The sequence below is a fragment of the Astatotilapia calliptera genome, chromosome 3, assembly GCF_900246225.1.
Source record: "Astatotilapia calliptera chromosome 3, fAstCal1.2, whole genome shotgun sequence".
Taxonomy (NCBI): domain Eukaryota; kingdom Metazoa; phylum Chordata; class Actinopteri; order Cichliformes; family Cichlidae; genus Astatotilapia; species Astatotilapia calliptera.
Window position 1 is genome coordinate 44,628,119 of NC_039304.1, and position 25,149 is coordinate 44,653,267.

At 42.3% G+C, this 25,149-nt stretch overlaps 1 pseudogene; it reads right to left on the bottom strand.

Annotated features, from left to right (window-relative positions):
• Positions 1-16,233, bottom strand: part of LOC113010700 (zinc finger protein 665-like) — a 30,359-nt pseudogene extending 14,126 nt beyond the window's left edge.
• Between the last annotated feature and the right edge of the window lie 8,916 nt (positions 16,234-25,149).

Sequence of the window (25,149 nt, forward strand, 5' to 3'; positions counted from 1 at the left end):
TCCAGAAATACTCCAGCTGCATACTGTTTCTGATCTATAGCATTTGTAATCTCCTCAATTGATTCGATTAATGCCAGAGATGTTGATCTTTTTGATCTGAATCCATATTGACTGTCAGAGAGTAATTTATATTTATCTAAGAATTTGTCTAATCGTTTATTAAACAGGTTTTCTAGGATTTTGGAGAATTGTGGTAGTAAAGAAACAGGCCTGTAATTTGTGAAGTGGCGTCTATCCCCGGTTTTATACAGCGGCACAACTTTAGCTATTTTCATTTTGTTTGGCACTTTTCCCGTCTGAAATGATAAGTTGCAAATATATGTTAGAGGTCCTACAATTCCTTCAATCACCTTCTTGACGATTTTCATGTCAATATCATTACAATCAGTGGATGTTTTATATTTACACATGTGTACAATGTCAATTATTTCTTTTTCCTCCACTGATGTGAGGAACATTGAGTTAGGGTTCCTATCAATCAGGTTTTCACTACATTCTACTGATGGCAGTGACTCAGGAATTTGTTCTGCCAGTTTTGGTCCAATATTTACAAAATAATGATTAAAGCTGTTGACCTTATCAGCAGTGTTTTCCATAATATTGCCATTATCGATAAAGTATTGTGGATAACTTTGTTGTCCAGAATTATTTTTAATGATACCGTTTAAAACATCCCATATTCCTTTCATATTATGTTTATTGTTGTTCAATATTTTACGATAATACTCCTTTCTACATACACGTATAATATTGGTCAACTTATTTTTGTATTTTTTATATTTATTTTCAGCTTCTTTTGTTCTTTGTTTTAGGTATTCCCTATAGAGTGTATTTTTCTTTTTACATGCATTTTGTAAACCCTTAGTGAGCCATGGTCTATCTGAATATTTGTGCTTTCTGTTGTATTTTATTGTTGGACAGTTTTTATCGTACAACTCCATGAATATTCTTAAAAATATTCCATATGCAATATCAATATCAGCTTCTTTGTACACCTTGTCCCGTCTGTATCTCAGTTGTTCTTCATGCTGATTTTTCTTATAATTAGTGTCATAAACTGCAAAAACTGGTAGGTGATCACTGATGTCATTAATTAATATTCCGCTCACAATGTTGTTTTCCATATTGTTAGTGAAAATATTGTCAAGTAAGGTGGCACAATGTGGTGTAATTCTGCTAGGCCTGGTTATTTTAGGATGTAAACTCAAACTGTACATAGTGTTTAGGAATTCGTCGGTCATTTTATGCTTTTTTGGATTCAACAGGTCAATATTAAAATCACCACAGATAAACATAACTTTTTGATTTGTTTTAGAGAATATTTCCTCTATGAAGTCATTAAATACTTGAATACTAGAGCCAGGTGTTCTATATATACAGCTAATTATTACATTTTTTTCTTTTTCCTTATAAATTTCAATTGTTATACATTCTAGTAAATTATCAATTACAGTTGTCATACTTTCTACCACCTTGTAGTTTAGGTTTTTATCCACATACACAGCTACTCCCCCTCCACTCTTGTTCCTTCTATTTACAAAATTCACTTCATATCCCTCCAGTCCAAAGTCCATTCCTTTCTCCGCATTGATCCATGTTTCAGAAATGGCAATAATTCCAAATGGATTTGTCAACTCATTTAGATATTCCTTTATATTGTTGAAGTTGGCATACAGACTTCTGCTATTAAAATGGATTATTGATCATTTATTTTCCGTGTTGATGGTGTGCTTAAACTGTTCATCAGTGAAGTAGCAGCAGTTACAGCTGATGTTGTAGAAGAAATTATTTTCCGGGTCTATATCCTTTTCTAAGTCTAGAACATTATGGTCTGTGTATCGAAATGTTCTCAGTTCCAGATTATCATAAAGAGAATTCCAATGAGTCATGTTGATATTGTTGCCGGATGCAGATGAAGCTCTTTTGGACTGTGCCATGTGTTGTGTTGTGTGTCACGTCACATGTGTATTCATACCTCCAGAGTAAGTTGACCTCAGTATTTGTCCAGCTCTTCCATATTTCTGATGACCAACACTTTGGCTTGTTCCGGTGTTCCATTGAGTTTAATGAATACTTTGCAGTTGGTGGTCCATGTATTTTGAATTTTTCCCTGTTTCTTCAAGTAACGTGCTTTCCTGGCAATGTCCGCATTTCTTTTTATCAGATGTTCGTTCATGAAGACATCGGATCCTTTCAGTTTCCTTCCTTGTTTTAACAGTGCTGTTTTCTGTTTTCTGTTTGCAAATCTCACAATGATGGCTGGTTTGTTACTGTCATTTTTTCGGGGTAGAGGGTGGCAAGCCTCAATGTTGTTATAATCCACTTCCACACCTTTGGACCGTAGAAAGGTAACCACTTGATGCTCCGTGGAGTTGGCATCTTCCTCTCCTGGCCCTCCTACATTATCAGTGGCGACCGCCCGGGCGTATGACCGGGGTTTGATGCGAAGCCCCGTGATGATAACATCGTTCATCCGGGTGTACTGCTCCAAATCCGCCACTCTGTTCTCCAGGTACGCCAGCCGCCGATCCTTCTCGGCGTTCTGGATGCGGAGAGCCTTAACTTCCTCGACCAGGTCCAGGATGGCTTTCTGCTGCAGTTTGACAGTAGAAATCTCCTCTGTCATAAACTCCAGCGACTTCTTAATATCGTCTCCTTCCTTGGCTGACAGAACTTTTTTCGGGCCCATGCTGAGAGACGCTCTCGTAGCTTTGCCGTGACGACCGGCTAGCTACTTCCCAGAATCCTTTCTTCCCAGAATGTGTGTATATATATATATATATATATATATATATATATATATATATATATATATATATATTCAGTATCTGAATCTGTCTAATATCCCCCGAATGAATTGCTAATTTATAAATTCACCATATTCATAAACGGCTTAATAATAAATTCTATATTCTGTTACCACATTATTTGTGATCAGTGGGTTTGCAGGGTGGGTGTTGGGGGTCTTTAGGCTTTGGCCCCCACCCCTGCCACCAGAATATTTTTAAGCAAGTGTTTCTAACTTTAATTTGAATATTCAGTATCCCACCATCTGCCCCCCCCCCCCCCCCTGCACACAAACAAAACACACAGTTTAATTCACTCCCTCATTAAAGTGAATATTATTTATGCCATTTTACACCAACAAACTCAGATAGCTAAGGATGAAGAACCTTTTGTTCTTTAAAGAACCATTTGTAATAGCTGAAGAACCATCTTCAAAATAAAAAGGTTCTTTGACGTATGATGGTTCTTTAAAGAACCATAGAGACATCAGAAGAACCATTTAAGAACCCAAATTTTTCTGAGAGTGGCTGCCAGTAAAAGTAGTCACCTGTGATCTTTAAAATGGCCCTGATGTGTGCTGCTGTTTTTAACTTTCAACAATTCTTTGCTGCCACTGTGAATATGAATGTGGTCTTTGCCTAATTAAATAAATGTTACACTGACTCACTGCTTCATCTTTTGGTACAAACTGGCATTACATGGAAGTACAGCCCAAAACCAGGTTAGCTTGAGTTTCTTTTTTCTGGACATAAAGTCATAGTAGGTGTTGTTTCAAAGCTGGTGGACAGGTTTAGTTCATTTTGGAAGTTTTAAGAGCAACTGCTGTGAAAATATTTGCAGCTTTGGGAGAAAATGATTTAAGAGAAGATTTTACCTCAGCAAAAGATTAAATATGAATGAAGGATTGAAATTTAACTTAGGTAACACATAAAATGAATACAACTACTAAACACTACTGTGTCCTAAGGAAACAAAGACTATAATGTAACAGGGATAACATTTTAGAGAATTAAAATCTCTAAAAGGAAAAATAATAAACTTGATATAAACTTGATACATGCAGCTTCCTAAATGTAACATTCAGGATTATTCACTGCAGGTCCAGAAATCAGAGTACCTCATCAGATCCAAGTGTGACATCAGCTGACACTCTTTACAGGAGATTCCATCTGAACTCTGTGGAGCCTGATCTCAAGGTTTTTAAGTCTGAGCCTGAAACCAGAAGAGGATCTTTCTCTCTCTTCAGATTCATTGTGATCCAGTGTTAAGAAATATACTCTAAAACACTTCTTCAGTAAAGACTCAGAGAAGAGAAACACACAGAACTTCTTGCTAGCAAGGGCAGCTTCCAGCACCGAGGCTCGCACTGAGAAACTGCCCTGGTCTTTATTTATACTTCAGGGAGCGTTTGTTCCTTACATTGGAATGTGGAGGTGTGTGTGTGTGTGTGTGTGTGTGTGTGTGTGTGTGTGTGTGTGTGTGTGTGTGGTCGTCAGAGTGTGGCCCCATAAACTACTTCCCTTAACCTGCTGGTCTGGAAAATCCAACAGTTCATCTATATGTAAAAAAGCACTTAAATTAAAACTGACATAGCAACGTTAATCCTACCGTAAAACAATAAGACAAGGTACGACCTCTCTCGTGCTCCTAGGAGGTGGGGGTGAACACCCTAGAATGTTACAGACCTCCTAGGATGAGACATTCTTTCAATATGCCACCAACTATATACTTCTACACAAAAATGATTACATGCAGCATTCTACCATATGCAAACTTATATCATTGAAAGATTATACTGACTAGTAAGCACAATTTTCCTATTAACATCCAGTGATTTCAGTCCTGCATGATCAGACTGATGTTTGCACAGAGCAGATAATGAAGTGAATGTCTTTGCACATTGGTAACAGTGAAACAGGTTTATTTACAGCTTGGGATCGTTTGTGTTTGGAGTATGAACTGAGATTCCTGAAGCTCTTGTCACACTGGTCACAGCTGAAGTTCACTTCCATGTGTGTACGTTCAAGTTTGTTACTATCACCTAGAGCTGGGCGATATAAGATTTTTTCATATCACGATATGTTTTTTTCATTTCAGGCGATAACGATATCTATCACGATATAAGCCAAATAACTATATTTGTAAGATTTAAATGTGCCGTTGCTCACAAGTAAAATGTGAAATAATCAGCAGCTTGTTTTTATTTAAATATTTATTTCCCATAATAAGTTCAACAGGGTAGATGTACTTAAGGAACATGAGACTTTTTCAGATAAATAAAGGCAAATATTGCAAACTACACAAAAGGCAGCCGCTAAAGCGTTTAAGTTTCAAAATAGAACAAACAAAACAGACTACTAAACTGTCAATTCCACTTAGAAACAAAATATTAATTCTAAAAATAGTTTCTTTTACAGAAGAACAGACAAAACTGACTAACTTTTGTCAATATCAAATAAACTGAGAACTAAAAGGAAATTCTCAATCTCTCCTTGTTGTATAGCTTAGCTTTTCAAACAGTTTTAACAGTTACTTTAGTATGACAAAAGCCGAATGACGAATTAGTGCTTCAAGTCAGAGACTGAGGCTACGTCCACACGTACACGGGTATTTTTGAAAACTGAGATTTTCCGTTTTCGGTTTAAAGAATAATCCCATCCACTCATAAAGGCAGAAATGAAGGAAAACGCTGCTATGAACATGTCAAAGCAGCAGGTGGAGCTAGATTCCTAACCGTGCAGAAATGTTGGCCAATCAGAAGTCTAGAAGCCTCGGTGGGAAAAAGTAAACAAAGCTGGGGCATAGAAGCAGAACCGAGTCGTATGTGTGGACGGACAGTAACTGTGTGCAAGCAATTAAACACTGCAGAGAGTAGAATTAACAGTATTGTAGAAATTCATTTCTTTTTTTTCTTCTTTTTTTTTTTTTTTGGCCTGTCCCGTTTGGCTCTTTTGCCATCAGAATTGTTGTCTAAAGGCAAAGAAAGATGCCCAACGGATTTACTTTACCAAACTGACCATCCCAGCCTTGCCGTAATGGTCCATTTGATTCACCTTTTATTGTTTATTTTATTTTCACTTACTGAATACGGGACAGACTTGACTGGGGGAAAGAAGGGGAGAAAGAAAGAGGGAAAGAGAAACAGCTGAGAAGAGGGACGGGGGAGAAGGGCAAAAGACAAAAACCAACAGAACGGGCAGAGAAAAAAAAATGCATATATCAATCACCTGGATCACCTGCTGAGAAAGAAAAAAGAAAGCAAGCAGAAGAGAACAAGAGTAATAGAATAAACAACATCACAATGATATATGGGAATATGACAGTAAATACTAAATGTTAAACATTATTGTGCAGCACATAAGATCAACAGAACACAGTGTGCTTTGAGGTAGGAGCCAAAAAGGGTGTAGTTTGTGGGTGTGATCACCCGTGTGTATACCTGTGAGCATGGACGCACTTGTTTTTTGTTTTTTAAAAGGTTCCTTCATGTAATAATCTGCTAGAGGGTGTGGGGGGGCCACAGCCCCGTTCTCCAGGGCGTGAAGCAGGTGTGGAGGAGATCAAAACTCCAGACATCCAGAGGCCCCCAGAACACAAGAGACCAAGGAAGACCAACAGAGGGGCAGCTGCGCCACTGTCCCGGAAAGAGCTGAGGAGAGTCCCAGATGAGGGCTCACTCAGCAGCCGCGGAGCAGAAGCCAGGGGGAGTTGCAGTGACGCGCCCGTGAGCTCCGCCGGCAGCCAGCTGCGCCTGAGTGACCGAGCCCCAGGCCGAGAGGCCGGGGGCACCCCACCTCCGAAGTGGCCCGAGCGAGCCCCAGGCTCCAGGCCCCGATAAGCGGCCGCCAAGGAGTGAGCCGGTGTGTACCCGGACGCCCATCCCCGGACACAAAGAACCACCAACGCACCGATGTCTGAGGGGGTCCGCCACTGGCAGGGGAAGTGGTGGTAGGGGGAGATAGGCCTCCAAACCTTGGAGGGCCTGAGATGTCCCCAGAGAGGTGGCGCCTGACACCCAACCTGACATATAGACACAGACATACAGGCACACACAGATACAAACATCCATTCCCACCCTCATGCTCTCATATGCACTTACTCCACACTCAACCAACGTGGAGACAGACATAAAGAGACGTTGTACACATGATCACACTCCCCAAGCGTACTCTACAAACCGGGTCTAGGTGCCCCCGCCCCTGGAGGGGGGAACTGCACCCAGACCCAGGTGGTGTTTCCCTTTTCCCTGCGGTGGGGGGAGGCAGACCGCCCCGACTCCGCAGCAGCAGGAAGGCTCCACACTCCAGACCGCAGTCGGACGGCCAACTCCTCCTCCTAGTCCTAGCCCCCCTGCTCCAGCAGGTCGCAGAGAACGGGGGTGAGAGAAGACTCCGAACCTCCCTCCACCCGCTCATTGTAATGTTGATGCATGTGTGTTCTAAGGTGCATTTAAAACCCAGGAGGGCTTGGAGCTACCTGCCAGAGAGCAGCAGGTAAGCGCATGGTCCCTCCTGCTAGCCCTCAATGTCTACGTGTATTTAAAATTGAGAGGTGGGCAACGATGCCAGGGGTGGGGTGTACACCCTGATGGTACTTTGGACTCCGTGTATCGTGCCCACCCCCAAGATCCTATATGTATGTGTAATGAGAGTGTGAGTAATGTGAATGTCTAAGTTGTGGGATAAAATTGAGGCAGAGGCAGCCAGAAGGGAACAGAGGGGGGGGTAGCCTCCTCTGCACCCTGGTGACATACCCCTACTCCAAGGCCCTGCATGTGTGGGTGGTTGTGGTGGAGCGGGAAGAGGGAGGCAGCTGGAGATGGGGAGGGAAGGAAGGGAGGGGCAAGTGACCCCTCCCTGGGGCCAGCTCCCCCGCTGACCCCAGTAGGCACCCCCATACTCCGCGACCCGCCAGGGAAAGGGGGCCCAGGCCCATCCAGACCGGGCCCAGTGCAGCAGCGCCGCCCGGCCCCACAGAGCCCGGGACAGTCCACCCAACCCCACCACAGAGAAAACTGCACCCACCCCACCATCCACTCATCTTCCAGACTACATAAGACAATAAACACCCAGGCTGAGATCTTCCTCCACCTCTCCTGTATCTCCCCCTCCTGCAGAGGCAGCTCCTGAGGAGAGGAAAGCTCCTGCAAGATGTGACAATCTCCCCCACCAGTTGAAGAGCCCCCCAGGTGGCTCGACGCACCGGCGGCACCCTGCTCCAGGGCTGGGCCCCCATTCACCCCCCCGCCCACCACCCCCGCAACACACCAACCAGGACCCAAGCCCCCGAGGCCCGGTCCGGGTCCCAGCCCAGAGACGGAGCGCCCCCAGAACCTCACGCCCATCCCGGACCCACCCAGGGGCAGCCAGGCTACCAGGTCAGTAACCCACGTCCGTCAGCACAGACCCTCCCCTAGCCCCGCTGCACGCAGCCGCGAGGAAACAGTCACCGGAGAGCCAACAGAGCCCCCAACCGGACATGACTGCTACCCCGGGTTGAGCCCCCCAAGGAAGATGCCTCCGGGGAACCCCCCAACGCCCTAAGCCTGTCCCTACCCCCACACCAATCACAACAGTGAAGGCGGGACCAAACTATGACCCCCCACCCCCACTAGGTGATGGAGCTGATCAAAGGAGCCCAGAGCAATTGATCTGATGTGGTGGCAGAGGCTGTATCAAGACTAATGTAATCTAATAGATAATTTCTATATTGGTTAGAATTAAGATTATTTTTATTTTTCCAGTTCATGAGGACTGTTTTCTTGGCTATGCATAGGGCAGTGAAAACCATATGGGCGATATTCTTTTCTGAAGTGACATTATCTAAGCTGCCCAACAAACACACTAAGGGGGAAGTTGGAATGTTACATTTCAGACACTTCGATAAGTCTTCACATATCTCGCGCCAAAACTTCTGAACTGGTGGACAGAACCAAAGAGCGTGGATATAATTGTCCGGTGAATTGGTTTGGCAGTGTGAGCAGTTGTTGGTAGACGTAAAGCCCATCTTGAACATCCGATGACCTGTATAGTGCACTCTATGTAATATTTTGTATTGAATTAATTGAAGACTGGGATTTCTAATTAGATGAAAGGTTTTTAAGCAAATCTGAGACCAGAAGTTTAGGTCTAAGTTAACTGATAAATCCGCTTCCCATTTTGCAATAGGAAGTGATATTGATTCATCTGCTTTAGAAAGCATTCTGTATATTTTGGATAGTAATTTGGGGGGTTTAAGAGTAAGAAATTGAACCACACTTGGTGGTGTTTGTAGTTCAACTTGACCCGGTTTAAATTTCTTTTTTACTATGGATTTAATTTGTTGATATTCTAAAAATCTTTTCTTGTTGATCCCATATTGTGTAACTAGTCCGTCAAATGAAATAAATTCTGTTCCTTCTAGTATATGTTCTAAATATTTGATTCCTTTATCACTCCAATCTGAAAAGTTTATCATATTATTGTTTTGTAATATGTCAGGGTTGTTCCAGACAGGTGTACGTTTGCATGGGATTAATGAAGACGCCGTCAATTTTAGAAACTCCCACCATGCTGTCAGAGAAGAGCTGATGTTGATGCTTTTAAAGCATTCATGTCGTTGGATGTTTGAGCTGATAAATGGTAGGTCTGAGATCTCTAGATTATTGCAGAGTGCTTGTTCTACATCTAGCCAAGGTTCATCTAAGAGGGTGTGTTTTAGCCATCCTGAGATAAACTGAAGACTGTTGGCTAAGAAGTAGTGCTGAAAGTTAGGCAGTTCTAGTCCTCCTTTATCCTTGGTCTTTTGTAGTGTTTTTAAGCTTATACGTGGGGGTTTATTTTTCCAAAGGAATTTGGACATACATGAATCTAGAGATCTGAACCAATCTTGTGGCGGTTTAGTTGGGATCATTGAGAATAAATAATTTATTTTTGGTAAGACCATCATTTTTATAGCGGCAACCCTTCCCATGAGTGATATGGGTAGACATTTCCATCTAGCCAGATCATCTTCTACCTTCTTTAAAAGTGGGATATGGTTTAATTTAGTTAGATCTGCAAGCTTGGGAGAAACATTTATACCTAAATATTTTATATTTCCCGATTGCAGTGGTGTAGAAGAGGAATTATGGAAGGAGCAATTAATCGGTAGGACTGTAGATTTTGACCAGTTAATTGAGTAATCTGATATTCTTGCAAAAGAGTTTATCAATTCAATCACCCCAGAGATATTGGTTTGTGAATTTTGGAGAAAGAGTAACACATCATCCGCATAAAGGCTGATTTTATGTTCCACGTTCTTGCATTTTATGCCCTTAATTACTGAATTCTGTCTAATTGCTGCTGCTAGTGGTTCAATAAAAATTGCAAATAGTGAAGGGGAGAGTGGGCATCCCTGCCTGGTGCCCCTCAAGAGACAGAAGCTGGAGGATGTCTGGTCATTTGTTCTAACACAAGCTGTTGGGGAATTATATAATATTTTTAACCAGTTTATGAAAGAGGATCCAAAACAACATTTTCAGGGATTTCTATAAAACGTTGTATTCACCACAAATAAACCCATCTAAAAAAGAAATTGATCAGTTTTTGGACAACATAACTCTTCCAAAATTATTGGACACTCAAGCAATGGCACTGGATTCACCACTGACACCAGGTGAACTCCAGGAAGCCCTGATAAGTATGCACAATAATAAGGCTCCAGGTCCAGATGGCTTTCCTGCAGAATTCTACAAAGAATTCTGGTCGATTCTAGCACCAGTTTTCTACAGAACGTTGTTGGAAATTAAAGAAAAGGGCAGACTTCCATCAAATATGAATTCTGCAAACATTAATCTCCTGCTAAAACCAGGCAAAGACCCTGTATATCCCTCAAGCTATCGTCCAATATCCCTTATAAATGTAGACCTTAAAATAATCTGCAAAGCTCTCTCAAAGAGACTGGAGAAAATAACCCCCCTCTTAATTCATCCTGACCAAACTGGTTTCATAAAAGGTAGGCACTCATCAACAAATACACGTAGATTACTTAATTTGATAGACTACTCATACAGTAAAAACCTAGAAACTACAATATTCTCTTTAGACGCAGAAAAAGCATTTGACAGAGTTAACTGGAAATTTCTATTTGCAACTTTACACAAATTTGGTAGAAATTCATTTCACCGAAACAATAACGTGGCGCACAGTGTGACGCATGCACCAGTTTATTGTATTTCCAGACTTGCTTTCGGCACAATTTACAGTGCACGCTACTCTGTTTTTTGTCAGACTTGAAATAGCCGAAATACCTTCATACTACGGAACTTCTATGGCTCTTCCGTTCGACAATCTCTCCGGCATTGGAACCATCATCTGTTTTCTCTTCGGTAACCTTCGGTCACGCTCGGTTGATTTTTCTAGTTGGCACACTCATTTCCTCCATTACCCGCTTGGCTTGGCACTTGTGCTGTACGTAACAAGTCACGCGACGTGACGCTGCGGCTGTGATTGGTTCGGCTCTGCGCTACTTAATTTGGATTGGCTGACCTTTTTTTTTTTTTTTTTTAAGAGGACAAGAGCGGCGAGGTCTATCGCGATAGTTTAATTTCTCTATCGAGTAAAAGTTATATCGCGATACATATTGTTATCGTTCTATCGCCCAGCTCTACTATGACCTGATTGTGACCAGCTTTTGTCACAGTGTCTGCACTTGTATGGTGTCTCTCCCGTGTGGATTCCCTTATGCTTTTTCATTGAACTTATTTCCAGTGGTGAAGGATGACCCACACTGGTCACAGATGTGCTTTTTGACCACACTGTGGAAGAGTTCATGTATTTTTAATGTACTTGGTGTGTGGAAGCCTCTCCCACATTCTTTGCAGTAGTTCACTTTGTCTCCAGTGTGGCTACGTTGATGTGGATTTAGGTCCCGTTGATGATTGGAAGTTTTTCCACAAAGATCACAGAGAAACTCTTTCCCACCACCACAGTGACGACAGGGTTGAGAAATGGATCCATGTGCGTCGCTCCACTTCTAAACAAAGACGTTGTAAGTCGGGGAATTCCTTCAACAATTTTATCCTGAACGTTGCCTGAAATAAAGAGCATCTCTGCCAACGTCCAATTATATTTTAATGTTTACTGTTGAATTCTCCCAATTCTTTGAATCTTTGGGCTGAAGGAGGGACAATACTCGGTGTATAAATGCTCAATCAACAATCATTTATTTCCATACAATTCAACAGTCAGAGCATTACAACGTCCGGACGGGAGAGATGCTACCAGAGGGTCAGGCACATGTCTCAAAATGGTGACGGGTTGCTCAGCTTTTTATAGTCTCTAGTGGCCCCCAGCTAGTCGTAAAAGCCAAAACATCACATTTTTTCTCTGTTACAGCGCCTAAGTTATGACCTCGGCAGTTGTTTCTCTGCTTTCTGTAAGGTGGGGGTGTGGAATGTGGTCTGTCTATCTCCCCTGTCTTTAGACACAGAGTCTCCTGCTTACAACCTTCTCTTCATGATTCAACAATTAAGCATGTCAAGAAAACAGTGTAACACATTCCCAGCAGATCAAGGATACAGAGTGATGCACATTTATCTAATGAACTAATATGTGAATATGTTCTGTTAACTCAAAAGTATAATGAGAACTAAACTACATACAGCTCACACACTCTATATTAAAGGGTATAATGTGATCTACAGCAGTATTCTAATTCAACTACTTTGATTACATATATAAGGTAACATATAATAACAGAATAATCTAATATTACATTACAACTAGAGCTGGGCGATATGAGATTTTTTCATATCACGATATGTTTTTTTCATTTCAGGCGATAACGATATCTATCACGATATAAGCCAAATAACTATATTTGTAAGATTTAAATGTGCTGTTGCTCACAAGTAAAATGTGAAATAATCAGCAGCTTGTTTTTATTTAAATATTTATTTCCCATAATAAGTTCAACAGGGTAGATGTACTTAAGGAACATGAGACTTTTTCAGATAAATAAAGGCAAATATTGCAAACTACACAAAAGGCAGCCGCTAAAGCGTTTAAGTTTCAAAACAGAACAAACGAAACAGACTACTAAATTGTCAATTCCACTTAGAAACAAAATATTAATTCTAAAAATAAATCTTAGTTTGTTTTACAGAAGAACAGACAAAACTAATTAACTTTTGTCAATATCAAATAAACTGAGAACTAAAAGGAAATTCTCAATCTCTCCTTGTTGTATAGCTGAGCTTTTCAAACAGTTTTAACAGTTACTTTAGTCTGACAAAAGCCGAATGACGAATTAGCGCTTCCAGTCAGAGACTGAGGCTACGTCCACACGTACACGGGTATTTTTGAAAACTGAGATTTTCCGTTTCCGTTTTAAAAAATAATCCCGTCCACACATAAAGGCAGAAATGAAGGAAAACGCTGCTATGAACATGCCAAAGCAGCAGGTGGCGCTAGATTCCTAACCGTGCAGAAATGTTGGCCAATCAGAAGTCTAGAAGCCTCGGTGGGAAAAAGTAAACAAAGCTGGGGCATAGAAGCAGAACCGAGTCGTATGTGTGGACTGACAGTAACTGTGTGTATATATGTAAGCATTTAAACACTGCAGAGAGTACAATTAACAGAAACAGTCTTGTAGAAATTCATTTCACCGAAACAATAACGTGGCGCACAGTGTGACGCATGCACCAGTTTATTGTATTTCCAGACTTGCTTTCGGCACAATTTACAGTGCATGCTACTCTGTTTTTTGTCAGACTTGAAATAGCCGAAATACCTTCACACTACGGAACTTCTATGGCTCTTCCGTTCGACAATCTCTCCGGCATTGGAACCATCATCTGTTTTCTCTTCGGTCACGCTCGGTTGATTTTTCTAGTCGGCACACTCATTTCCTCCGCTGGCTGCTTCCCAAACAAACCCACGTGCGGCTTGGCACTTGTGCTGTACGTAACAAGTCACGCGAGGTGACGCTGCGGCTGTGATTGGTTTGGCTCTGCGCTACTTAATTTAGATTGGCTGACCTTTTTTTTTTTTTTTTTAAGAGGATGAGAGCGGCGAGGTCTATCGCGATAGCTTAATTTCTCTATCGAGTAAAAGTTATATCGCGATACATATCGTTATCGTTCTATCGCCCAGCTCTAATTACAACACTCAGCTTACTGAGTGAAAATGAGTCTTCATTTTTCAAAACAGTTCATTCAGTATAACTCCATAAGTTTACTGATCAGACTTGTTCCAAACAATCAGGTTAAAATTACAAGATAAAAAACTAAATACATACCTCACAGTAACTGCACTTGTAGAGTTACTTTCTTGTGTGGATCTGTTGGTGTTTTTTCAGCTGATGTGGAGCTTTAAAAGTCTTCTCACACAGGTCACATTTATAAGGTCTCTCCTCAGTGTGGCTAAACATGTGTTGTCGTAATTGTGCATCGGTTGCAAACAGTTTCCCACACTGATCACAGCAGGAAACATCATTTCCAGTGTGAATCCGTAGGTGATTATTTCGGTACTGTTTGTCACTGAAACTTTTTCCACAAAAGTCGCAGCTGTACGCCTTAATTCCAGAGTGGGTAACTAGATGCCTCTGTAAGTCGCCATTTTGAGCAAAAGCCTTACCACACAACTCAAAACTGTGTGCTTTAAATCCACTGTGGATTAGTTGGTGTTTTTTTAGGCCTCCAGCCAGGGTAAAAGACTTTCCACAAAACTCACAGCTGTAAGGTTTAACTCCACTGTGGATGAGTTTGTGTGTTTTTAAGGTTTGAGCCTGGGTAAAAGACTTTCCACACAAGTCACAGCTGTAAGTTTTAACTCCACTGTGAATGGTGTGGTGTCTTTTTAAGTCTCCAGCCTTGGTAAAAGACTTTCCACACAACTCACAGCTGTAAGGTTTAACTCCACTGTGAATGATTTGGTGTCTTTTTAAGTCTCCTGCCTGGGTGAAAGACTTTCCACACAAGTCACAGCTGTAAGGTTTAACTCCACTGTGGATTAGTTGGTGTCTTTTTAAGTCTCCAGCCTGGGTAAAAGACTTTCCACATAACTCGCAGCTGTAAGGTTTAACTCCACTGTGGATGAGTTGGTGTGTTTTTAGGCTTTGAGTCTGGGTAAAAGACTTTCCACACAACTCACAGCTGTAAGGTTTAACTCCACTGTGAATGATTTGGTGTCTTTTTAAGTTTCCAGCCTTGGTAAAAGACTTTCCACAAAACTCACAGCTGTAAGGTTTAACTCCACTGTGGATGATTTGGTGTCTTTTTAAGTCTCCAGCCTGGGTAAAAGACTTTCCACACAAGTCACAGCTATAAGGTTTAAATCCACTGTGGATGATTTGGTGTCTTTTTAAGTCTCCAGCCTGGGTAAAAGACTTTCCACACAACTCACAGCTGTAAGGTTTAACTCCACTGTGGATGACTTGGTGTGTTTTTAGGCTATGAGCCAGGGTAAAAGACTTTCCACACAAGTCACAACTGTACGCTTTAACTCCACTGTGGATGAGTTGGTGAGTTTTTAAGTGTCCAGCCAGGGTAAAAGACTTTCCACACAAGTAACAGCTGTAAGGTTTAACTCCACTGTGGATGAGTTGGTGTTTTTTTAAGTCTCCAGCCAGGGTAAAAGACTTTCCACACAAGTCACAATTGTACGCCTTAATTCCAGAGTGGGTAACTAGATGCCTCTGTAAACTGCTATTTTGAGCAAAAGCCTTACCACATGACTCACAGCTGTGTGCTTTAACTGCACTGTGGATGACTTGGTGTGTTTTTAGGCTATCAGCCCGGGTAAAAGACTTTCCACAAAACTCACAGCTGTAAGGTTTAACTCCACTGTGGATGAGTTGGTGTGTTTTTAAGGTTTTAGCCAGGGTAAAAGACTTTCCACAAAACTCACAGCTGTAAGGTTTAACTCCATTGTGGATGAGTTGGTGTGTTTTTAAGGTTTTAGCCAGGGTAAAAGACTTTCCACACAACCCACAGCTGTAAGGTTTAACTCCAGTGTGAATGGTTTGATGTCTTTTTAAGTCTCCAGCCTTGGTGAAAGACTTTCCACACAAGTCACAGTTGTACGCTTTAAATCCACTGTGGATGAGTTGGTGAGTTTTTAAGTTTCCAGCAAGGGTAAAAGACTTTCCACAAAACTCACAGCTGTAAGGTTTAACTCCACTGTGAGTGAGTTGGTGTGTTTTTAAGGTTTGAGCCAGGGTAAACGACTTTCCACAAAACTCACAGCTGTAAGGTTTAACTCCACTGTGCGTGAGTTGGTGTGTTTTTAAGGTTTGAGCCAGGGTAAAAGACTTTCCACACAAGTCACAACTGTACGCTTTAACTCCACTGTGGATGATTTGGTGTCGTTTTAAGTGTCCAGCCAGGGTAAACTCCTTCCCACACTCATCACAGCTGTAGGTTTTCTCCCCCTTTCTTCTGTGAGGTTTGTCGGCCTCCTGAGAGCGCTGACTTCTTGCTCCATGTTGGTCCTGCAGTGACAGAGATACAAACACAGGCAGTGAGTAAAATTCAATCATGGAACAAACTGAAATTGGTGGAATCAGACATGTCAAAAAAAACCACATTGTTGGTGTGTTACCACCACCTTCTGGTGATAGTATCACATTACAATGATGTGCTACAATGAGAGTTGTACAAACTGACACTATTGAAGAAATATTGATCATCAAAGAATCTCTTTTACTTCAGAAAATTTTTTTTAGTTCAACTGATGATATTGTTGTTTCAATGTGTGTAGAGAAAATAAGATCTTTGTATTTTCTTGCAACTTCTGTGGTTTTTGGTTGTGAATGTAGATTCTGTACATATGGAGGAGCCCAGGATGGAAAAGATAAAGATAACAGGCTTTTAAAAACCGACCAGCTGTACACACAGTTTCAATAACAGTGTAACTGTGATGTTCTTCTCACCATTTGTGTTGGAGTCATTGTTTCCTCTGTAGTGGCTGAGCTGAGTCCAAATGGCTGAAATTGTTCCTCTGCTGCACCACCAGACTCTTCTCTTCCTGTTACTCAGCTGGGACACAAAAAGTATATATATTAGGGGTGCAACGATATTCGTATCGATATTGAACCGTTCCATACAGTGCTTTCGGTTCGGTACGCATATGTATCGAACAATACAACATTTGTAATTTATTTTATCAACTTTCCTTCTGACGATGCTGTCTGTGTGGAGCGCTCAGTGAATCTGCGTTCGACTACTCCGCCTAGGCTGCACTGTCGAGCACAGATCCACTGAGCGCTCAAGACAGACAGCATAGACAGAAGGAAGAGCGCAGGGCACCTCCCCCAACCTCATTCAGATCTGGCGTTTGGAATTATTTTGGTTTTCATGTGACGTATGACCCTGAAGGTAAGCGAGTCATGGACTAAAGTAAAACAGTATGTTGGATGTGCCATGCAATGCTCAATTACATGGGTGGGAACTGGTGTGTTAGCGCAGTTAGCTCGTTAACGTGTTGGCCGTCTAGTAGGGCTGAACGATATATCGCATTTGCGATAATATCGCGACATGATCAAGTGCAATTTTCTAACCGCAAAGGCTGCGATTATACTCTGGACATGTCCAAATTCATGGGCTGCATCCTCCTGAGGCCGCATTTGTAGACCGATTACGTCACAGCGACGTGCCGAAGGCTGTCCAAATTACTACCATATCCCAGAATTCATAGCGCGGCCCAGCCAAACTCCAGTTTTAAAATTACTCATACTAATCTTTCTGGGTCACAAAATAAACTTTTAACATATTTTCAGTGCTTCTAGCACCACATTCGCCTCAGCCATGACAGCGCCAACTTCCACAACCGTGGCTTCCAGGAGGAGGCGGTGTCCACGTCATCACCGCGGCTTACAGCAGCATGAGGTGGGTGACTGTGTGCCGCGTGTTTTTTCTAAGGAGGAAGCTAAAATCAATACAGATTTGCCAGTTCATTGGCCCGGTTATGAAGAGACTGTTCATGTTCATGAAAGGACTAAGACTGACAAGTTACTGCCCAAGTCTTCCACAGAACATCTTATCCCTTTGCACAATTATCTAGCATCTCTGTGTATTGATCATGCCACGACCCATGCTTCTAAGAAGTCAGGCTTCAAGACTGTTTTCACTGGAGATGCTAGCCATGAGGCTCAGCAAAGCCCCTGTGGGACTGAGACCCAGGCCAGGTTATCCAGAGGCTGATTTGGAGGACTAACTTTGCTCTGGACCTCCCGAAGAGCCTGTTGCTGCTTCCATGGGGGTCATTGAGCAGTTTGTGTAGACTCTTCTAGTGTCTGCTGGGGGTTCAGGCGAACCACCCCAGCACTTCACAGCTCCCGCTCCGCCATCAGTTCCTGCTGAGTGCTCTGGAGAGCCCGCCCTGCCGTCTGTGGTTGCCATGCCGTCACCTGCCATGCCTCAGCCAGAGGTTTTCGCACCTGCTCGCCCTGCCACGCCAGCTGGATGTTCAGCCGAGCCCATCCAGCATCCTGCCATGACAGCTAGAGGTTCAGCTGAGCCCGTCCAGCATCCCGCAGCTTCCACGTCTGGTTCTGTCTTGTTACTGATCAAAAAATTGTAAAGTGAGCTTCTCCACATTACAGTGGGCACTGGAGAACATCATCTATGTGGGACACGATTAGATAGTAAGTCCTAAGTCCCTTGTCTAAAAGGATTCAGCAAGGTAATCCATTCTAAATTCTTCTCGATGCATGCTCAATCATCCAGGTAAGTAAATCTCAAAAAGTTGATTCTGTTCATCTGGACGTAGCGTTTTCAGTGGGAGAAACGTTTCGTCACTCATCCAAGTGACTTCTTCAGTCTCAGCTGACTGCAGGTTTCCCCAATCTTATAAACAGTAACTAGAACCACTGAAGGAACAATGGGCTGGTAGGTCAGTTCCTTCATCATAATTATGTAAATTCTCATGACCACTGATCAAAGACCACTGGTCAATGGCCATGAGTACCATTCACAGAGAGTTGGGGAATGGCTGCAATCACAGCATTGTAAGATGGCAAAAGATGTCCCCTTAGGCCCCCTCCGCGATTCAGAGATGGTCTTTCCCTTCTCATGTAGATGGCCTCCTTGACGCCACGCTCAAACTTGCGTTCCTCCCTGTCCAGGATGTGTACATCCTCATCAGTGAAAGAGTGTCCACTGGCCAGTAGGTGCTGTGGAGGCAGATTTTTCTTCTCATGTATTAATCACATATTTAATCATATCACATTAGTTATAGAAATATCACTTTCTCACTTTACTATAGCACTGAGCTCAGCAGTACGGCCGGGATCCAGGTTTTGATTGCATGATTTTTTTTTTCCTCTTTCAGAAATATGGAACAGAAAACATGGAGTATGAAGTGTGTAGAAACTGAGGAATGCAGTAAAGAGAAGTGTGTTTGTGTGTGTCTGTAAGAAGTGATGGAAAGAGATGTGTTAAAATATGGATAGAAGAATAAGAGAGGGAAAGTGTTATTGAGCAGTGATGAAAATGATATTATAAGTGTCTCAGTCTGTTATTACAGGTGACTACGGAACTGGATCAATGTCCACCACGGCACAGCGGCCAGAACAAAATGATAGATTAACATAATTGGAACCACACCGAGCCTGTGTTTTGGTTGAATATTATTCAGCTTCATCCCCATGTATATCTTACACTAAAGAACAAGCTTCGAGGACAATCAATGTCTCCCAGAAGACAAATGCAGTTCGAGAGCAAAGGCGTCGGTTTCAAGAGTCAACAAGGTGAACAGACAGCAGCACTGCCCTAAATCTTAAACCTTAAAGGGTTCAGCAGCACGTACAAATGTCATCGTAGACGGGAGCATGCGCTCCCAATCACAAGCCGAGAGGTTCACCAAATTCAAATCAAATTCAAATTTTATTTGTCACATACACAGTCATACACAGTACGATATGCAGTGAAATGCTTAGACAACTGCTCGTGACCTAAAGAAAAAAGACTATGAAGACTTTTCCAGCTTTGTGTGTCTGTTAAAATGCTTTTTACAAATCCTGCTGGAATATGTCTGGTTACATCTGCAGTCAAAGTAAGATGGAAATAATTGAACAAGCGAGCAAACCATCAACTTCTCCCAGCATGCCGAGCTAATGATTAGTAGGTGTTTTTTTCCAAACACCCTCTCAACCTTCTCTCAACGTGATCACAATAAACTGTGAACAGACACCGAGGAGAGCAGCCGAAGACTTCATTCAGGAGGTGTTGAAGTACTCCGACTTCGGGGGCACTACTGAGCCGACAATGGAGTTAGGCATGTTGAACTGGGCTCACGCCTGTCTAGCTTATATTTTAACAATTCCAAGCCCCTTTTAAAGGATAATTTAAACGAACTATCACTCCCCCTAACACCTGTGACCGACGGGGAAAAACGGACCAGTGGTTACAACCGGAAGGGCATCTAAACCCGAGGGGCCAGCATACTTATACTTAAGCAAGTGGGAGCTCGTCGCCTAGCTTGTCGCCTAGCTCGCAGTCAGGAAACGCAATGGAGTATGAAGGTCTGAAATCGGACATCCTGTCCTCTCTTAAAGATGATATCTCCACGATTATCAGGTAAGTACTGACAAGTCCGCTTGCAGAGGATTTCGACTACCTCAAGTACAAATTAAGAGAAGTTAAGACGGAGATTGCTAACAACACAGCAGCAGTCCGCTCAGAAATTAACAACGTCAAGTCCGCTACTAGCGACCTGAAAGAGGGTTTATCATTATGGTCGGAGAAGGTTGTCAGCCTCCAAGAGACGGCTGCAGGATTACAGACTGAGCTGGCTTGCTTAAAAGAAAAGAATGGAGATATGGAGTCAAGAATGCGGAGGTGCAATATTCATATTGTGGGTGTTGCGGAGGATGCTGGTTCCAGCTCGACCAGCTCAGTTTCTAGTCTATTGAAAGATGTTCTGTAACTGGATGAAGAAATCCTGGTGGACCGCTCACATAGAGACCTTGCTCCCAGAAGATCTAACGGGAAACCTCGAGTTATCATCGCCAAACTCCATTACTACCAAGACTGCGTCAATGTGCTACGGCAGGCCCGGGAGCGGTGCAACACAAGGGGAACCCTGTGGCCATCTTTCCTGATTACACCGCGAGCATTGCCAAAGCTTGCTCTGCTTTTAAGGACGTGAGGAATCTGCTTCGAGGGCGTCAAGATGTCCGCTACGGAATAATGTTTCCAGAGAGACTGTGTATATCTTTTAGGGGCGAGAGTAAGGAGTTTCTGGATCCAGAGAAGGCAATGGTGTACGTGAAAAACGGCATCTTACCAAGTGAAACTGCCGGGTGAAGTTCCCCTCCTGACTGAATTGTTTCTAGCCAGTCGCAGATGATGAGGCTTCGCAAGACACAGGGTTTGGTGCACAGTAGAGCTGGGCGATATAAGATTTTTTCATATCACGATATTTTTTTTCATTCCAGGCGATAACGATATCTATCACGATATAAGCCAAATAACTATATTTGTAAGATTTAAATGTGCCGTTGCTCACAAGTAAAATGTGAAATAATCAGCAGCTTGTTTTTATTTAAATATTTATTTCCCATAATAAGTTCATCCATTAAGCGGACGTGAATGGATGGATGAAGTTCAACAGGGTAGATGTACTTAAGGAACATGAGAGCAGACCAACATAGACTGAAGAATGGTTGGGTTGGCCACACATTCCATTCCAACTTTAACTCTGAAGAGGATTGGATATCCTTATTGGTAAAAGCATCCCTTTTGCTGTATCAAGCATTTTATTTGATCCCGTGGGCCGTTATATTATTGTTGCTGGCCAACTTTATGGACTCAGACTAATTTTAGCCAGCATTTATGCTCCAAACTGGGATGATGAAAACTTCTTTGTCAATTTACTCTCAGAAATTGCAGATATGATAACATACAATCTCATCTTAGCTGTGCTTTCTAGCCTAGACCGATGGTCTAATAAGGATACTCCTAAATCAAAACCCACAGAAATTATTACATGCTTTTTCCAATCCCACGGCGTTGTTGCCTTTTGGCGTTTTCATAACCTTTCATCAAGGGCATACTGCTACTACTCTCCTGTCCACAAAACATTCTCTCGGATAGATTTTTTTCTTTTATTGATAAACGTGCTCTTCCACTGGTTGAAACTTGCAATTATCAATCTATTGTTATTTCAGACCATGCTCCCCTAGTGATGAGAATGCACATCCCTGGTGCCAATCGCATATACTGCCCCTGGAGTTTTAATCCTCTTTTACTCTCTAATGAAGCATTCATGAATTTTAGAAAATCTGAGATTAGAGACTTTCTTGAACAAAACCAGACCCCTGGGATGTCTATTTCAGTCATATGGGAGTCACTGAAAGCCTATCTTCGGGGTCAAATTATCTCATTTTCAGTAGCAAGAAAAAAAGCTGACACTGAGCACTTGAAACAGCTATTATATGATATTTTGTGGTTAGATATAAACTACAGTCACTCACCATCGGAAAGCACCCTTAAAGAACGTCAGACCCTCAAAATGAAATTTGATCTTATTTCAATACAGCAAGTGGAGCAACCTATCCTAAAGTCTAGACGTACTTTCTATGAGGAGGGAATTGGCAGTGTCTTAGCACATCAAATACGTCAAAAGTCATCCAAACAGTTCATCTCTGAAATAGCTGATGAACAGGGCCTAAAGCATACAGACCACGCAGAAATCAACTCCTGCTTCCATCAATTTTACTCTTATTTATATACCGCAGAATCACGCCAAGATGAGTCTGCTATGGACAGTTTCCTTAGTTACCTCAGTATAACCACAGTTGACCCGAAACTGGTTACTGAACTCGAAAGGGACCTCTCTATCCAGGAGGTTATGATGGCGATTGGTGGAATGCAAAGTGGCAAGTAGGGCTGCCACGATTTGTCGACTAGTCACGATTACGTCGACTATCAAAATCGTCGACGACTGACTTAATAGTCGACGTGTCGTTTGAAGCTTTGTAAGATCGCAAAAGACGCAGGAATAAGTAGCAGGATTTAAGAGTGTAATAACGGACTGAAACAGAAGATGGCAGCACTGCATGTACAAGGATGCCAGCTGCCGTTAAACCCCGAAGAAGAAGAAGCAGCTGTGTCCCAGAATTCATAGCGCGGCCCAGCTTAGTTTCCAACAATGGCGGTAGCTAGTTAGTTTTAATATTACTCTTATTATTCTTTCTGGGTCACAAAATAAACGTTTAACATATTTTCAGGCGAGAATGTAGCTGTGTAAACCTCAAATATCTGCTCAGTTTATCAAGACACCACATATTTTCAAAAGCGCTCCGACGTTTTCGGAGACGTCTGTTACCCACTAGCTCGATAGCTAGCCGGGGGCTAGGTCACTAGCGCTGTGAGAACACCGGACTCCCGGCAAATTGTTTTCAAACCCACCGCCGTCTTTCGCGACTCAGGTTAAATATATATGAGTCACTTAGATAAATTAAAAATGTTGTTGTTTGGCTTTTTTTTTTTTTTAGTATTTTATTTGTTCCTGAGTAAATCGGTTTGTCTGAGATTAAAGTTATAGTTTTTACACAGCTGAATAAACGTCAAGCAGACAGCTGATTATCAGAAGTGTGAGATGCTGGAGAATATACTCCGGTGTCCTGTTATATTTTAGATAGCAAGGATTTTATTAAACTTTACCAAAACAATCTGCAAATTTCATTAAAATTGAATAAACTATCATCTTGTCTTCATTTTTAGTTAGCACCTTAAAAGCTTAAAGCTGTAAGCTAATGATAGTTATATAAGAGCAGATGCTGCTGGTGCAATAAGCTGTAGTTTTACGTCCAGTGGATGATGATCTGATTAGTCGACTAATCGCATAAATAATCGGTGACTAGTCGACTATCAAAATAATCGTTTGTGGCAGCCCTAGTGGCAAGTCCCCTGGACCAGATGGATTTTTGATGACATTTTCTAACGAACTTGCACCACTTCTGCTGTCAGTCTTTTTGGAGTCCTATTCATCTGGCACTCTCCCTCCAACTATGAGAGAAGGGTTTTTTTCATCCATCCATTCGCTTCCGCTTATCCTTTTCAGGGTCGCGGGGGGCGCTGGAGCCTATCCCAGCTGTCATAGGGCGAAAGGCGGGGTACACCCTGGACAGGTCGCCAGGGCTAACACACAGGGACAGACAACCATTCACACTCACATTCACATTCACACCTAGTGGCAATTTGGATTATCCAATTAACCTATCCCCACAAGCTGCATGTCTTTGGACGGTGGGAGGAAGCCGGAGTACCCGGAGAGAACCCACGCAAACACGGGGAGAACATGCAAACTCCACACAGAAAGACCCCGGCCTGATGGTGGAATTGAACTCAGGACCTTCTTGCTGTGAGGCAACAGTGCTAACCACTGTGCCACCGTGCTGCCTGGGTTTTTTTCACTCATTCTTAAAAAGAACAAAGACCCTCTCCAATGTAGCTCATACTGGCCGATTTCACTGCTAAACACCAATGCAAAAATTCTTGCAAAGATTTTATCACAGCGCTTAGAGGTCGTGTTACTAACAATCATCTCCACAGACCAAACCGGCTTTATCAAGGGCAGACACTCTTTCTTCAACATTAGACGCATCTTAAGCATAATTCATGACCTTCCCTCAAAGGATTACACCTGAAGCCCTACTGTCACTTGATGCTGAGAAGGCCATTCGACCGGGTGGAGTGGGACTACCTTTTATATAGTTTGAGCAAATTTGCCGTCCCGAGCTGCTCTGTCACTAATTATCGTTACTGTACTTTCATTACAAGTGTTATACTGTAAAAGCAACAGGCTGCACTCTGATTCAGCTCCTGCGCAGAGCTGATTATTAAATATGTGCAAACAACAGTATGTTTTCAGTCTCCACATGTGTAAAGACAGTAACACCAATTTTATTTATTTATTTTTTTAAGCTTGTACCTCAGTAACTCCTCATTAATCTGTAACTATGGATTAAACTGTAGAACTGAAAAAATGTAAGAGAAGAACTTCAGATCCTGAGCGTGTGAGGAGAGAAGGATCAGCTTTATTTCAGATTTAAGAGATAAACTTTATAATTCAGTTTGTGATGGTTCTGTTCTCTTTGTGATTACAGGAGCTGCCCTCAGGTTCAGACCTCAGCACCAGTCAATGACAGCAGACAGATCATCCAACATGTTCACATGTTAACTGCAAAATTAACTGATGAAAACAGTACAAAGGTTAAAGTACCACATGTGCTGTCAGTGAAAGCTGCAGCTGTTTTGTTGATAAAGTCAAAGACAAAAAGTCAAAAGGATTAATCACCCATGTATAGGGATGGGTACCGGTGTCCGGTGCCATCATGGCACCGGTTCTGACATAAACGGTAGTAACCAGACCGAAAAGCAGCGCACATTTCGGT